The sequence below is a fragment of the Macaca fascicularis genome, chromosome 17 (assembly GCF_037993035.2).
Source record: "Macaca fascicularis isolate 582-1 chromosome 17, T2T-MFA8v1.1".
NCBI lineage: Eukaryota > Metazoa > Chordata > Mammalia > Primates > Cercopithecidae > Macaca > Macaca fascicularis.
Genome location: NC_088391.1, coordinates 97477827 through 97491365, shown reverse-complemented (window position 1 = coordinate 97491365; position 13539 = coordinate 97477827). Strand labels below are relative to the sequence as shown.

Sequence of the window (13539 nt, the reverse complement as noted above, 5' to 3'; positions counted from 1 at the left end):
TATTAGTTTGTTTTCATGCTGCGGATAAAGATATACCCAAGACTGGACACTTACAAAAGAAAGAGGTTTAATGGACTTACAGCTCCATGTGGCTGGGGAGTCCTCACAGTCAAGGTGGAAGGTGAAAGGCACATCTCACGTGGCGGCAGGCAAGAGAAGAGGGCTTGTGCAGGGAAACTCCCCTTTTCGAAACCATCAGATATCGTGAGACTTACCTGCTATCACAAGAACAGCATGGAAAATATCTGCCCCCATGATTCAGTCACTACCTACCAGGTCCCTCCCACAACATGTGGGAATTCAAGATGAGATTTGGGTGGGGACACAGCCAAACCATATCATTTCTGGTGTGCATCTTAGGGCTCACTGAGAGAGAGAGAGAGAGAGAGAGTGTCTGTGTGTGTGTCTGTGTGTGTGTGGTAATAAATTGATCAGGAAAAAAAATCAACTGGAGCTCTGTTTCCTTCTCTGACTCTAGCATGCTCCCTTTAAATCTAAAAATCTGAATCTTTACCACATGAGTAGGAGCCCCAGGAGTAATTAATTCTCAGCTTGTTGGGTAATTGATCCTCAGGAAGTGGCTTAGCTAATGTACATTTCAAAAATTTCGTTGAAATGGGTATCGTGCATACACAGAAAGTTTTGTGCAGACTTAGCTTCCTATTCTTTGACATTTTCTTTGACATCTTTGGGGAATGATTGGGGCCCCCACCTTCACCTTCAACACACATAAATTATTTTATGTTGAGAGATGTTTCATTGGAAGAAAATTGTTCAAGGGACAAGGCACGCACTTGAAATTTTTACATTTAATCATGAAAATGGACACAGATCCCTTCATGGTTATCCCGTAGCCATAGTGTTTCAGTTTAGATGGGAAAGATTTCCAGGTCCAGGAAGAGGTTCAGTTCAGAGGGGTGGGGAGAGGTGAGGATGTGTAAGTCTGACTTTCATGAGAAATGAAGACAAGCTCACAAGCAAAATGGACACGGGTGATAACGGTTGGATGATACATCAGAAAGAGATGGCCTTAGCACCATGTCTTGGCACTACCCAGCATACCCACTGGAAACCCTGCCTCGCATAAGCCTCTACACATAGCTCTGTCAGCTCGCCAGGTACATCCACTCATTCCCAGACTTCTGGGATGCTTTCTTTGGGCAATTTCTGACCACAATTGCCTAATTTCCAAGGGTATTCCTGATGGTAAATACAGCCTGGATCCTTAGGTATTAACTCAATTCTTCTAGTTCTAGAACTCTTATCTACTTGACATTATCAGGAATATTAATGGGTATGCATACGATTCAGCAAATAACTAGTTGTTTTTTTTTTTTTTTTTTTTTTTTTGAGAGGGAGTCTTGCTCTGTCGCCCAGGCTGGAGTGCAGTGGCGCTATCTTGGCTCACTGCAAGCTCCGCCTCCCGGGTTCAAGCCATTCTCCTGCCTCAGCCTCCTGAGTAGCTGGGACTACAGGTGCCTGCCACCACGCCTGGCTAATTTTTTTTTTTTTTTTGTATTTTTAGTAGAGACGGGGTTTCACCGTGGTCTCCATCTACTGACCTTGTGATCCACCCGCCTCAGCCTCCCAAAGTGCTGGAATTACAGGCATGAGCCACCGTGCCTGGCCAGCAAATACTAGTTTCTGCATGTCTAGATATTAATGCTAAGATAAAAAGCTAAATAATTTGTATTTCAACTTTCGTTGAATATTCTGTAATTCTCATTCTTGAGTCATATGGTTTTTATCTATTTTTAAGTGACATGGAAAAGAAAAAATATATATAGCACAGTGCTCAGGAGTTCAAGCTGCAGGTTAAAACCTGGGATGCTCCAGTTACCTAGCTCCGTGACCTTGGGTGAATTATTTAGTGACTCTGTGCTTTTGTACTTCCCCTGTGAAACAGGGCGGATATTGGTGCTTGCCTATGAAGGCTGTGTCAGGATGATTAAGGAAGATAACACATGTGAGATGGTACCTAGAACAGTACTGGTTAAGTATCATTATCATATTCTTATTATAGTTCTGCTAAACACCTTCCAATTCACCTTGGAGTTCAAGGTCTCATAAGTACAAGGAATATTATACTTAGGAAATAATTCTTTTAACCACCTTGAATAACTCACTGACAATTTTTGCCTTCTATTATCTTTCTTGTTTAATATCTGAATTACTGGGAGAAGCAGGGTAGCTCAACTGGCCTCTAGAATCAGCTGACCCACATTCCATTTCAGGCCTGTCACTCACCAGCTCCATGAACTTCAGCAAGAAACTGACTTTTCCCAAGCCTTCTTTTCTCTTTGTGTTAAAAAATATAGTATTAATTGTCATAGATAATGTACATCAAAGAGTTCAATAATAACATGTAACAAGCTCTCAGGGATCAAAATAAATGATGGGAAAAATAATAGAAGTCAGGACTGTGGGTGTGTTGATGGGCAGATATTGGCAGGGAGGGACAGATGGAGGCTCGTTAGACTCCGGGTTTATCTCCATCTGCGGTTTGGCCACATAAATATGTATATTTATAAAAATCCATCCAGGTGTACGCTTAAAACTTGCATTCTTTACCACATCAACGCTATTCTTCAATAACAGAGCTCACAGACGCAAACAAAATATCTCAGAAGATCACACAGGCCTTATACTGTTTTTGAATAAATAAATATTTTCGGTTTTCTTACTACTGAATATAGACAAGCCGACCATCAGAAACTTAGACTATACCACATTTACATATAGTAAAGAGGAAATTTGGCCATCATTCATTTAAATTAATTAACATAGGAGCCGGGGAGGGGCTAGAATTTGAAAGACTGTTCCCGTGTAGATTAAACATGGTGACTCGAGTCCTAGTGTTGGAGACACACCCACGCCCAGGTGGGCAGAGTAACTGGCAGGCTTTCTGCTTCTTGACGCTCCCCCCAGGGGCATCATTACTTCAGGACTACAGAACTTGGCCCCCAGCTTTCCCGGCAGCCGCCTAGCCGCAGAGGAGCCCCGGTGCCAGGCTACCGCCTAGCCGCAGAGGAGACCCTGGTGCCAGAGGTTATCACACTTCCAAACAGACAAAACTCTTGGTCTCAAAACAGGCCCTGAGGGATATGAGCATCCTGCATGGAGGTTCATATACCCTGGGTGTCCAGGATGGCACACTGATGAAACTCTCCTGCAGGCAGAAACCAGAGAGAATCCTTTTGGAGATCAAAAGAGAAAAAAGTGAGTTCATTGCCTCCCACTCCACACCCTGCAGCAGAACTTAACTAGGATTTGGAGACTGCTGCATGAACGGGCCCTGCATCTCAGCTCAGCTTCCCCCAACAGTCCATCATCACAGACACTCAGGGGCCACTGGAGGCAGGGGTGCAAAGGAACAACAATAATCAGTCTTTTCTGAGTACTGCCTACATGCCAGGCTCTGAGCTAAGGATTTACCTGTGTGGTCCTTTGAATTCTCACCCCAACACTACATGTCAGATGGCATTATCTTTATATCACAGAGAAGGGGTAGAAGGGGTAGAAGCCTAGAAAGGCTACAGAAAACCAAGCCAGGATTGGAACCCAGGTCAGTCTGATTCCAAGATCTGGATTTTTCATCCTTAGAAAAAAATTTACTTTGGGGAGCTTCCTAAATGTACAAATAAAAGGATGATAAATAGAGGGTCTTTGAAAATCTCATGTGTAAATGAGTATGTATGGTTTTCTGAAGAAGTAGAAACAATTGCAATATTAACTTACAATGATATAACTGTCATCAATTTGCGTAGAGCATATATCTTCTTGGTTGAATTCAACAAGATAATGTAGAAGAATAAATGATATTTCCAAAAAATTTCTGGGCTTAATAAGTTGCTACATGCCTTAGGTCGAGTTAGCAGCAAACATCCTGTGAAAGGGATGGAGGGGGTCTCCTCTGGAGTGCTCCCCAAGAGTCAGCACAGAGGGCAGCTGAGTGATGGAGTCCCAGAGGACCCTCATCCTGTCCCACGGGGCCTCTGAGCTGAGTGATGGAGCACGGTGGACCCTCAGCCTGTCACAGAGTATTCTGAGCTGAGTGATGGAGCACAGTGGACCCTTAACCTATCCCACGGGGTCTCTGAGCTGAGTGATGGAGCAGAGTGAACCCTCAGACTGTCCCACGGGGTCTCTGAGCTGAGTGATGGAGCACAGTGGACCCTCAGACTGTCCCACGAGGGCTTTGAGCTGAGTGGTAAAGCACAGTGGATCCTCAGCGTGTCCCAGAGGGCTCTGAGCTGAGTGGTAAAGCACAGTGGACTCTCAGCCTATGCCACAGGGGCTCAGAGCTGAGTAACAGAGTGCAGTGGATTCTCAGCTTTTCCCATGGGGCTCTGGGGTGAGATGACCCTTCAGAGTTGTCACCAACTGAGGCAAAGGGGCTGGACTCTATACACTCCTGCCATCAGACAGTCGCTGGCTAGGGTCTGCACACAGGAATGGGGCATAAGCTTGCACTAGGCAGCTCCCTTTCTCAGGGAAATACCTGGGCATAATTTTCTAGAACTACCATAGGAAACTGCCACAAACTTCATGACATCCTGGTCCAAAAGATATGTCTACATCCTCAACCCTGGAAACTCTGCCCTGATTTGAAAGAAGAGTCCTATGGATGTAATTAGGAATCTTGAGATGAGATTGTCCTGTATTATCTGGGTGGGCACTAAATCCAATAAGAAGTGTCCTTATGAGAGACACATGGAGGAGAAACATGGAGTAAAGAGGCTGTGAAGGCAGAAGCAGAGAGTGGAGTGACAGCCACAAATCAAGATATGCTTGGAGCCACCACAAGCTGGAAGAGGGAAGGCAGTACCCTCTCCTGAAGCCTGCAGAGGGAGCACTGCCCTGCCGCACCTGGATCGTGGACCCCTGCCATCCAGAATGACGACAGAATACATTTCTGTGGTTTATTTTTCTAATGTAAATGTTATAACTTCCCTAGGAAACGAAGTCCTGCGAAGCACTGAGTGCTGAGCCCTGTAGGCCGCTCGCCAGAGGCTGGAGCAGGCGCTGTGGTTCTGAAAGGAGAGACCTGAGGGGTGACTGTCAGTGTCCTCCAGCCCACAGTTGCAAGTCTTCTTCAACGGGGCTCCTTTATGAAGTAGGCTCTGTCCTTTGGTGAATCCCCATTCATACGTACCTTTCATTCAACACACGTTTATGCAGCACCTGCTACTGCCAGGGACCAGGGGAGGCTTCAGGCACGCCAGAGAGGACAGAAACAGTCACTGCCCTCAAGTAGCTCACAGAATGACAGACAAAAAAGAAACTTTCAAAAGGCCCGAAGTGTTTGGTGGAGACAAATCCTAAGAAGCATCATCTAACATAAGGAAGGGATGCAGACTGAAGGTCTGGGAGAGGAGAGTGGCTCTCTACTGCGTCCCAGGTGAGAAGAGCTGGCTGGGGAAGGGCGAGGAGTTTGGAAGACAGTTGGTCTGGGCAGCAGGAAGGATGTGTACATTAAAGACTCAGTGAGGAAGGAACTGGCTGAGAACTTCTCCCTTCCCCACCCACCTTCACGCCCCTCCCCACTTTTACCCCCCACCCTTACCCCACCCCCCACCCCCTACTGGAGCTGAGCCTAGAAACACCCATGCAGGGCTACTCTCTCCAAGTGTGGTCCTCAGCCCGGCATCACAGTCACAGGCACCTGACCAAACGTGGAGCTCCTGGCCTGACACAAGGTCCTTGTGTCTGAGAGAATTCACATCTTTCACAAACCTGTCCTGTGAGTCTCCTATGTACAAAGTTCCAAAACCACTGCTCCCAAGACCCTGTTAAGATAATAGAACCATGCACATTTTCTTTCTCTCTTTCTTTCTTTCTCTTTCCTTCTTCTCTCTCCTTTCTTTTTTCTTTTTCTTTCTGTTTTCTTTTTCCTTCCTTCCTTCCTTTTTTTCTCTTTCTCTTTCTTTCTTTCTTTCTTTCTTTCTTTCTTTCTTTCTTTCTTTCTTTCTTTCTTTCTTTCTTTCTTTCTTTCTTTCTTCCTTTCCTTTCCTTTCCTTTCCTTTCTTCTTTTTCCTTCCTTCCTTCCTTTCTTCCTTCCTTCCTCCCTTCTTTCTTCTTTTCCTTCTCCATTGGACAAGTTCCATAATGTACATTTTTTATTTGTAAAAATAAATTATTTCAAACTCTCCCTATTGGTAATGTAAGTACTATATAAAGAGGTGAGTAATGGATTTCAAAACAAATCTAATTTTTAAAACTTTTATTTCATGGATATACTATATGCATATATATGGATGTATAGATATATGTAATTATTTAACATTAGCCTATCTCTGAGTCTGTGTAGGTGTCCTAATTAGTTTTCACAATTAACAGATAACATCTGATGGAAATATTTTCTTTCTTTCTTTGTTTCTTTCTTTCTTTCTTTCTTTTTTCTAGCATTCATAGTTCAATCGCTTAGCACAAAAGTTAAAACTGGATAAACACAGGCAGGATTTGTCTGCCTCTGGCATTCCAAACCCAGCGCCATCTGTGTTGACAATAGCTTGAAGTACAGACCATCAATTGGTGCTGAAGATCTAAAAGGATTACCAGCAATAAAAGTCTCCCTGGACGGACCACCATCCTAAAAGCCGGCCACCACTCAAAGTTCATCTCATGCTTGCCTCTGAAGGTAATTGCTGCATCTGCTTCTGGAAGTAGCTGAAACCAACACACGCCTGGCTTCTATTTTGTGAATAGCAAGCCGCTTGGAGTGGGAGAGTGAAAGAGATTTGAGCACAGCCAGCCCGGAGTGCGGCCACGGGTCAGAAGTGAAGACACAAACAGCTGCTTCTTCAATAGAACCATCAGCGCTTCTCCAAGCTCCTTGCACTTGTCCACAAACTGCCAAGCAGGGGCTATTGTGTTATTTTTATGCTGTGGGAACTTTGGCCTTAAAAACAAATGGACGAGCTTAACTATGCAGTGTCAATCAAAGCTGCTGGGGTCGAGGGTGGGGGTGGGGAGAGTGTTAAGATTTTAATTAGTTTGGGTAGCTTTCTGTTTGTTGTTTTTTCACTCTGTGATCACTGCGGTTGACTTTGTTTAACTTAGTACATTCAGGTGAACAAAATTCCACATGTGTTTTATCACTGGGCTTCTTTTTTTTCTATTTTCTTGTGCACTGGCAGCAATCTCAGATCTTGGGTGTTGATTCACTGTCTTTTGGCAACGATGCACTGGCCCAGACTGATACCTGTGAGAATCCACCCAGTGCATTCACAGATTTCCCATAAGGAATACTTGTCAGAGCCTCAACCAAGTCAGGTACTTGGTTTTTTCCCCATGTTCTGTAACTTGTTCATTAATGATTTTGGCTCTGAAGCAAAAGAAACATGGGGAAGCAACTAAGAGTAGTAAGTGATGCCTCATTTTCTCTTTCCCAAAATAAAAGGTGATAAACCAATGAAGTATACATACGGAGAATGATGACACTGAGACTGCTGCCACGCTGGCCTAAGTTGTGATGCAGAGGACAACAGAAAAACTTTTATGGATGAGACTCAAAAAACCTCCAGAATTTCTTGCTTACCATGGAATCTGTTTCATGTGTCATTGGTTACGTGCATGAACTGTGGTTGGAAGTATGAGGACAAAGATTCACACAGCCAGGAGTGATCTGAACACCAGAAAGTTTCCCTGGAGAGCACATTCCAGGAGGACACAGAGCAAACCTTCCAGTTGTTCACAGGAAAACAGCCTCAGTCCCCAACCAGCCGGGCTTCTCAGACCCTGGCATGAAACCGCCACCTTCTATTTACAAACAACAACAACAACAAAACATATAAAGACAAAAACGAGTGCAATAACAGGAAAGGAAACTTTCTTAGCCCTGTCAGATAAGTGCAAAATCGGCCTTTACAAATGAGAAGGAGGCTGCATTCAGGGTGTCTGAGGAAATCTGCACAAAGATCATCTATGACAATATTTAGGTATTGACATGATGCACCTAAAAATGAATGAAAATAATATCTAGGTTTTAAAAAGCCCACATGAGCCAAATAGCAGTACCTAAGACAATTGTTTAATTTTTTTCCAAAGTATAAACTCCAAAATCAATCGAGCAGTTTCATGTTAGCTAATAGAAGAGAACAGTGAGAGAGTTTTAAACAGGGAAATCTAGCATGTGGAGCTCTAGGTACAAACAAGGGGAGGAAAGACAAAAGGAGTTTATTCCAAAAAAGGTCTAAAAATGTATCGTCCTCAATCTCCAACTGCCCCTCAAACACAGCTACATTGTCAGGAGCCCACGGTGGTTAGCATGAAGATAACTTCCCATTTAAAGTACCTGCTATGAAAAAAATTATAAAACTAAACGGCCAACAATAAAAAGCTGATGAAGTACACTACAATGTAAATGATGGAAGAACAATGAAATTAGAAAATATTCTCATTATAGTATGTAAAGAGAAATGACGGAACAGAATCCTGTTTTGAAAGCCACTGCAATAGGCAGATGTGTATAGAGCTACTTAAAGAGCTCTGTGTGCACAGAAAAGGAGCTGAAATTAGCCAAACCCAAATGTTCACAGTAGTTATCACCGGATGATGAGATCACGGATAACTGTTATTTTCTTCTTTGCATTTTTCTTTGTTTTTTTTTTTTTTTTCAAACTTTCTAAAGAGAATATGTATCTGCTTTTAAATCAAATAGTATTTTTTAAAATTTGAACTAATTTCATTTTCCCAAATCAAAACCTTAGGCTATTACAATATTCCTTTAGAAATGATCTATTTTATTAATGCCAGACTTTTTATCCTATAGTTTTCAGATGAACATTAATGTACATAATTACTATTATGTATTAATAAGCAGTTGCTTTACTGATAACGCAATTGTTTAACGGAATTATTAAATTAATGAAATTATTTCCTATAAGAAGGATTATGTTACTATTTCTATGACTCAACTTGTGACTTATTGAAGGTTAACAGAGGATTAGAAGGAATAAAAAATGTAACACGTTCCTCATGGACAATATTGGAACAGTTTTCATTTCCACGTTGAAGTGAATACTTCAATGTGCACACGTACAGACACATCCAAAGTTCCAAAAATTTCAGTCATCTCTCAAAACTTATATATATTCAAAGATACGAGCCTTAAAACCATCACAGATGCAACATGCATAGGAAATAAATATGAATTTTCTGTTGTTATTAACAATGACTCATTCTGAAAAGCCAAAAGAATTTTTTTCAAATGCAATTTAATCATACGTAACGCCTTGTTACCTTACCTTGACAAATAATAAATGCAAAAATATAAACCCAAGGGGCATGTTTATGAAATGCAGAACCACAAGTCACCCACCAGACTGGTATGAAGAAACGAGATTTTCAAAATGCGTTCCATTTAAACAATTGTAGGATACATCGCAGCATCAAGGACAACTAAAAAACAACAACAAAAAAATACAGCCTCTCTCTCCTGCTCACACACGCAGCCTTACTTTATTTCAAATATTTCCCTGTTTCCCTTTGTCAAGATATTGCTTTGGAAAAAGAGTGCTTTGAAAAAGGCAGCCACTGCAAGTAAGATGAAATCCTTTATATGGCCTATCTGTTAATATCCTCATATCGTATGTTCTTTATCAGTTTTGTTTTAATTACATATTCAATACTGATTTCGAATGACAATTCCACTTCCACACAGAAATACTCTTATTTCCAATACTCCAAACAATAACCAAGCTGGTTTCTTCTCTCCATTACTCCACCTTGATTCTTTCCTATTTTTCATTGTGACACACACAAAAGACCGTTAATATCCTTGCTACAAATTGACTCTTAGTTACATTTCTCTTCAGTTAATAGCTTGGAGTAGGCAGGCATGAGACCATAAAAATATAATCTTTAATCTTAAGGACTTCCCGTCCAGGAAGGCTCAGGGCAGACCAAATGGCACCAAGTGAGCAGCCTGACCTGAGGTGCTCCCGGCGTGAATAAACAACCCTGATTAAGAGTTACATTCTGCTAGGGACATTCTCAATGTTTCTGGGACAGAAACAGCCATCTTGCCCACACTGAAATTTCAGTTTGTCTCCCCTGGAATAAAATAAAGCTTGTTCACAGTGTGAATGCGCCAGAGTGTGGCATTTCCTTTCCTGGGTTAGAGAAACACAATAATTCTGTTATGGTCCTTCCCACTTGCACGCAGAAACGACCAAAAAAAAAAAAAAAAAAAAAAAAGAAAGAAAGAAAGAAAAGAAAAGAAAAAAAAAGAGGGGAGGTGCGAAGCAGTTTGATTTAGACCCAGCTGTTAGTTTTTCTTGCAGCTCCAGTGTCCTGAACATTCGCCTGGTTGCATCCCCCTTTGCTTTTCAAAGCTTTTACAATGTCCCTCTGTGTCACAATGGAAGCCGCGCAGCCTCAGCCACAGCTGATGAGCTCCTGCATCTTATCATACCTTTTGAAATCACGCCAATCTAGCACTTCACACTTTCTTCAGCTTCTCACTCTGGATTCTCTCCTTTGCCCATGAGAAACACATACTCTTCTGAAAACAATGGGCTGTAAAATGAGAAAAGTTAAGAATCAGCATTAATTTCTCATAAATCTAATTTCCAATTTCCCACCAGTCTGAGTTCTGGTCCAAACTCTCACACACACATCCTGTGGGAAATGCTTGTTCATGTCCGTAGAACTAACCTAATACTCGGTTGGTTTTTCTCCTTGGTGGAAAGAAATACTATAATTCAGCAGAAGAACTGTCCAAGGAGGTTGTTAGAAATGAGTAGATCTATTATAATTTATTTTTTTATCCTGACTGGGTGCAGGAAGGCAGATATACTTATCTATAGAAAATGCATATGAATATTTTTCCTTTTTTGAATATGTTTTTCATGCTAATTTGCAGTAGCGTGGGAAGAGCGTATTAAAACTATATTTTTACCATTCTGCAGAAAGACGTAGTAAAGACATTTAAAAGAAAGCATGATAATATGAAATAGTTGTTCATGAGACATCATCTGAAAGTGTTTTACTCATTTTGATACAACAGAGAAAAATAAGAAAGAACAGCCTAGAAAGAAGTTGCTGTCATTGGAGGGTCAGATTCAGTATGAACCCCTTATTTTAGACTTCTTAGTCTCAAACTCACGTTAAGGAGACGTTTTACTCATCACAGTAGTATATGCTATTTCTATTAGTTTGAACATTTTTCCTTACTTTTATGATGAAAAATAAATGGGTAATGCTGAACTCTAAGAAATAAAAATATCTTCTTTTAAAATGTGATTCCTTTAATATTTCTGTCTTCCCATCTTTTCCAGTCATATGGTATGAGTAACATTTCTTAATCAGATGTCATTTTTCAGATCTATGAGCGTAAGTACGCTTTCTTCTATAGTATCTCTACTAGGACAGCTCAAGTATACCATGTATAATGTTTCTGGTATCATATCACATTCGGTAAGCACAGATTCTATAACTCCTCATAAAAAATTGATAGCAACTTTGATGATACAACATAAACCTGTAGTTGGAAAATAAAAGATATAAAGTGACTTATTTTTTTAAATAAATACAATCTTGCTAATGTCTATATGTCCTAGAACAACAACAAAAAAAACCCATGAAAAATTAGTTTCTGTTGTTTCTATTAATAGTAACATAAGTTAAAAACAAGTAGTGTGAGTAGAGAGAACCTGGGACAGTAACTGGGAGCCCTGGGTTTCCACCTCGACGAGGCCAGCATGACTGAAACAAATCATGCCGCTTCTCTGGGTCTTAATTTCCTCCTCTGTGAATCTTTTCTAGGGTGTACAAGACCCAAGCTAGACCCCAAGGCCAACTCTCCTATGGTACACCTGGCGCTGTTTCAATGACTTTTCTTGTACTCCCTCAGTTAATCCTCCCAGAAACTCACGAGGTAGGCACAATCGGACAAGGACATGGTGGCATAGAGGGGCTAAGGCAGGCTCTGATGTAGCAGAACTTTGATTCAAACCCAGGCCAGCTGCAATGTCTGAGGTGCTGGCTGCTGCACTGCATCGCCTTTTATTCTACAGCTATAGCTCGCATTTGAAAGAGATTAAGAAAAGGCATCATTGGCCAGAAAAGACCATAAGGCTCTTTTACAAATCAAGGAGACTCACTCTGCAAGCCATACCCTCATTTGACCATAGTGAGTGTGGTCAAATGTGTGAGTTTGGTCCTGTTATTGTGTCTGGAGGCTGCCTGGGTGCAGGTAGAGTCTCTCAGGGGCAACAAGAAGTTTGAGTGGCCAGGTTCCACTATCTCATCCTCAGTCTTTTCATTTCAGAAACTGATTAAACAATAAAAATATATAGGATGGCCAGAGGTGATTATACATCTAATAGCACATTCACACTTGGAAGATTGACAGTAAATTGTTCCACAAACCCTAGAAACAGTTGACATCTACAAGGGAGCCATGTCTTCCAAGTACCCACAAGATCCTATCCCCATATCTAGGACATGGCTCTCCCCCTTTCAGTGGCACTTAAGAAGTCAAATTATTTCTCCATAGCTTATTTAATACATTAATCTAAACAGAAGTAAGAGAAATGTTTGGAAGATGGTGTTTGATCTAAGCTTTGGAAGGGCCCAATGAATGTCCCAACTCTCTGGAGACTGGAGGGTAATGAAACTGCTTTTCTTTTTCCTTTCTTTCTTTCTTTTTTTTTTTTTTTTTTTTTTTTTTGAGACGGAGTCTTGCTCTGCCGCCCAGGCTGGAGTGCAGTGGTGTGATCTCGGCTCACTGCAAGCTCTGCCTCCTGGGTTCACGCCATTCTCCTGCCTCAGCCTCCCGAGTAGCTGGGACTATAGGCGCCCGCCACCTCGCCCGGCTAGTTTTTTGTATTTTTTTTTTTTTTAGTAGAAACGGGGTTTCACCATGTCAGCCAGGATGGTCTCGATCTCCTGACCTCGTGATCCACACACCTCAGCCTCCCAAAGTGCTGGGATTACAGGTGTGAGCTACTGAGCCCAGCTGAAACTGCCTTTCAAAAATCTTGATGGTAAAACAAATCTGACCTGACCAACTCCCATCTTGCTTCTGACCTCCAAGTTGCCTTTGTTCTTTCGTGGGCATAGGCTGTGAAAGTTACAGTTTAACTTTGAAACCAAGATGATAACAGCCTCTTCCAGAAACAAACCCCCTCCTTTGCTTGGGAATTAGGCTTTTGTAGAACTAACAAATTCATTGTAAGATTGGAAATTATGGCTCAGAAGTCATGCAGCCAGAGGCCATAATATTCCTAACGTCCCCAGTGGCTCCTGTGGATAAAATTGCCATTGTAAAACCTAAGATTGGTGTTCAAGGTATTTTTTAGACCCTGCCTTCTGATGGACCAACTGATGCCACCCAGGTGGGTAAACTGGTTCATCGGGTCTTGTGGCTCCCATCCAGGGGCGGACAGTGCAAAAAGACAGCTTTGATTCCTTATGCTTTTAACTCAGCCCCAGCCAATCAGCACTCCCCATTCCCTACCTCCCTGCCCACCAAACTATCCTTAAAAAACTCTAGCCTCTGAATTTTCAGGGACACTTATCTGAGTAGTAATA

The 13539-nt window shown here is 41.8% G+C and overlaps 1 long non-coding RNA gene across 11 annotated transcripts in view; it reads right to left on the bottom strand.

Annotated features, from left to right (window-relative positions):
• Positions 1-13539, bottom strand: part of LOC102118671 (uncharacterized) — a 135803-nt gene that overhangs the window by 73127 nt on the left and 49137 nt on the right. For 6 of the 11 annotated variants that reach the window (XR_012426500.1, XR_012426504.1, XR_012426501.1 and 3 more), the window contains one exon: positions 10418-10521. This is a non-coding gene — a long non-coding RNA (uncharacterized lncRNA). Of the gene's footprint in view, positions 1-9322; positions 9403-10417; positions 10522-13539 lie in introns of all 11 variants that reach the window. The other 5 variants (XR_012426502.1, XR_012426496.1, XR_012426503.1 and 2 more) reach the window with 1 other exon arrangement.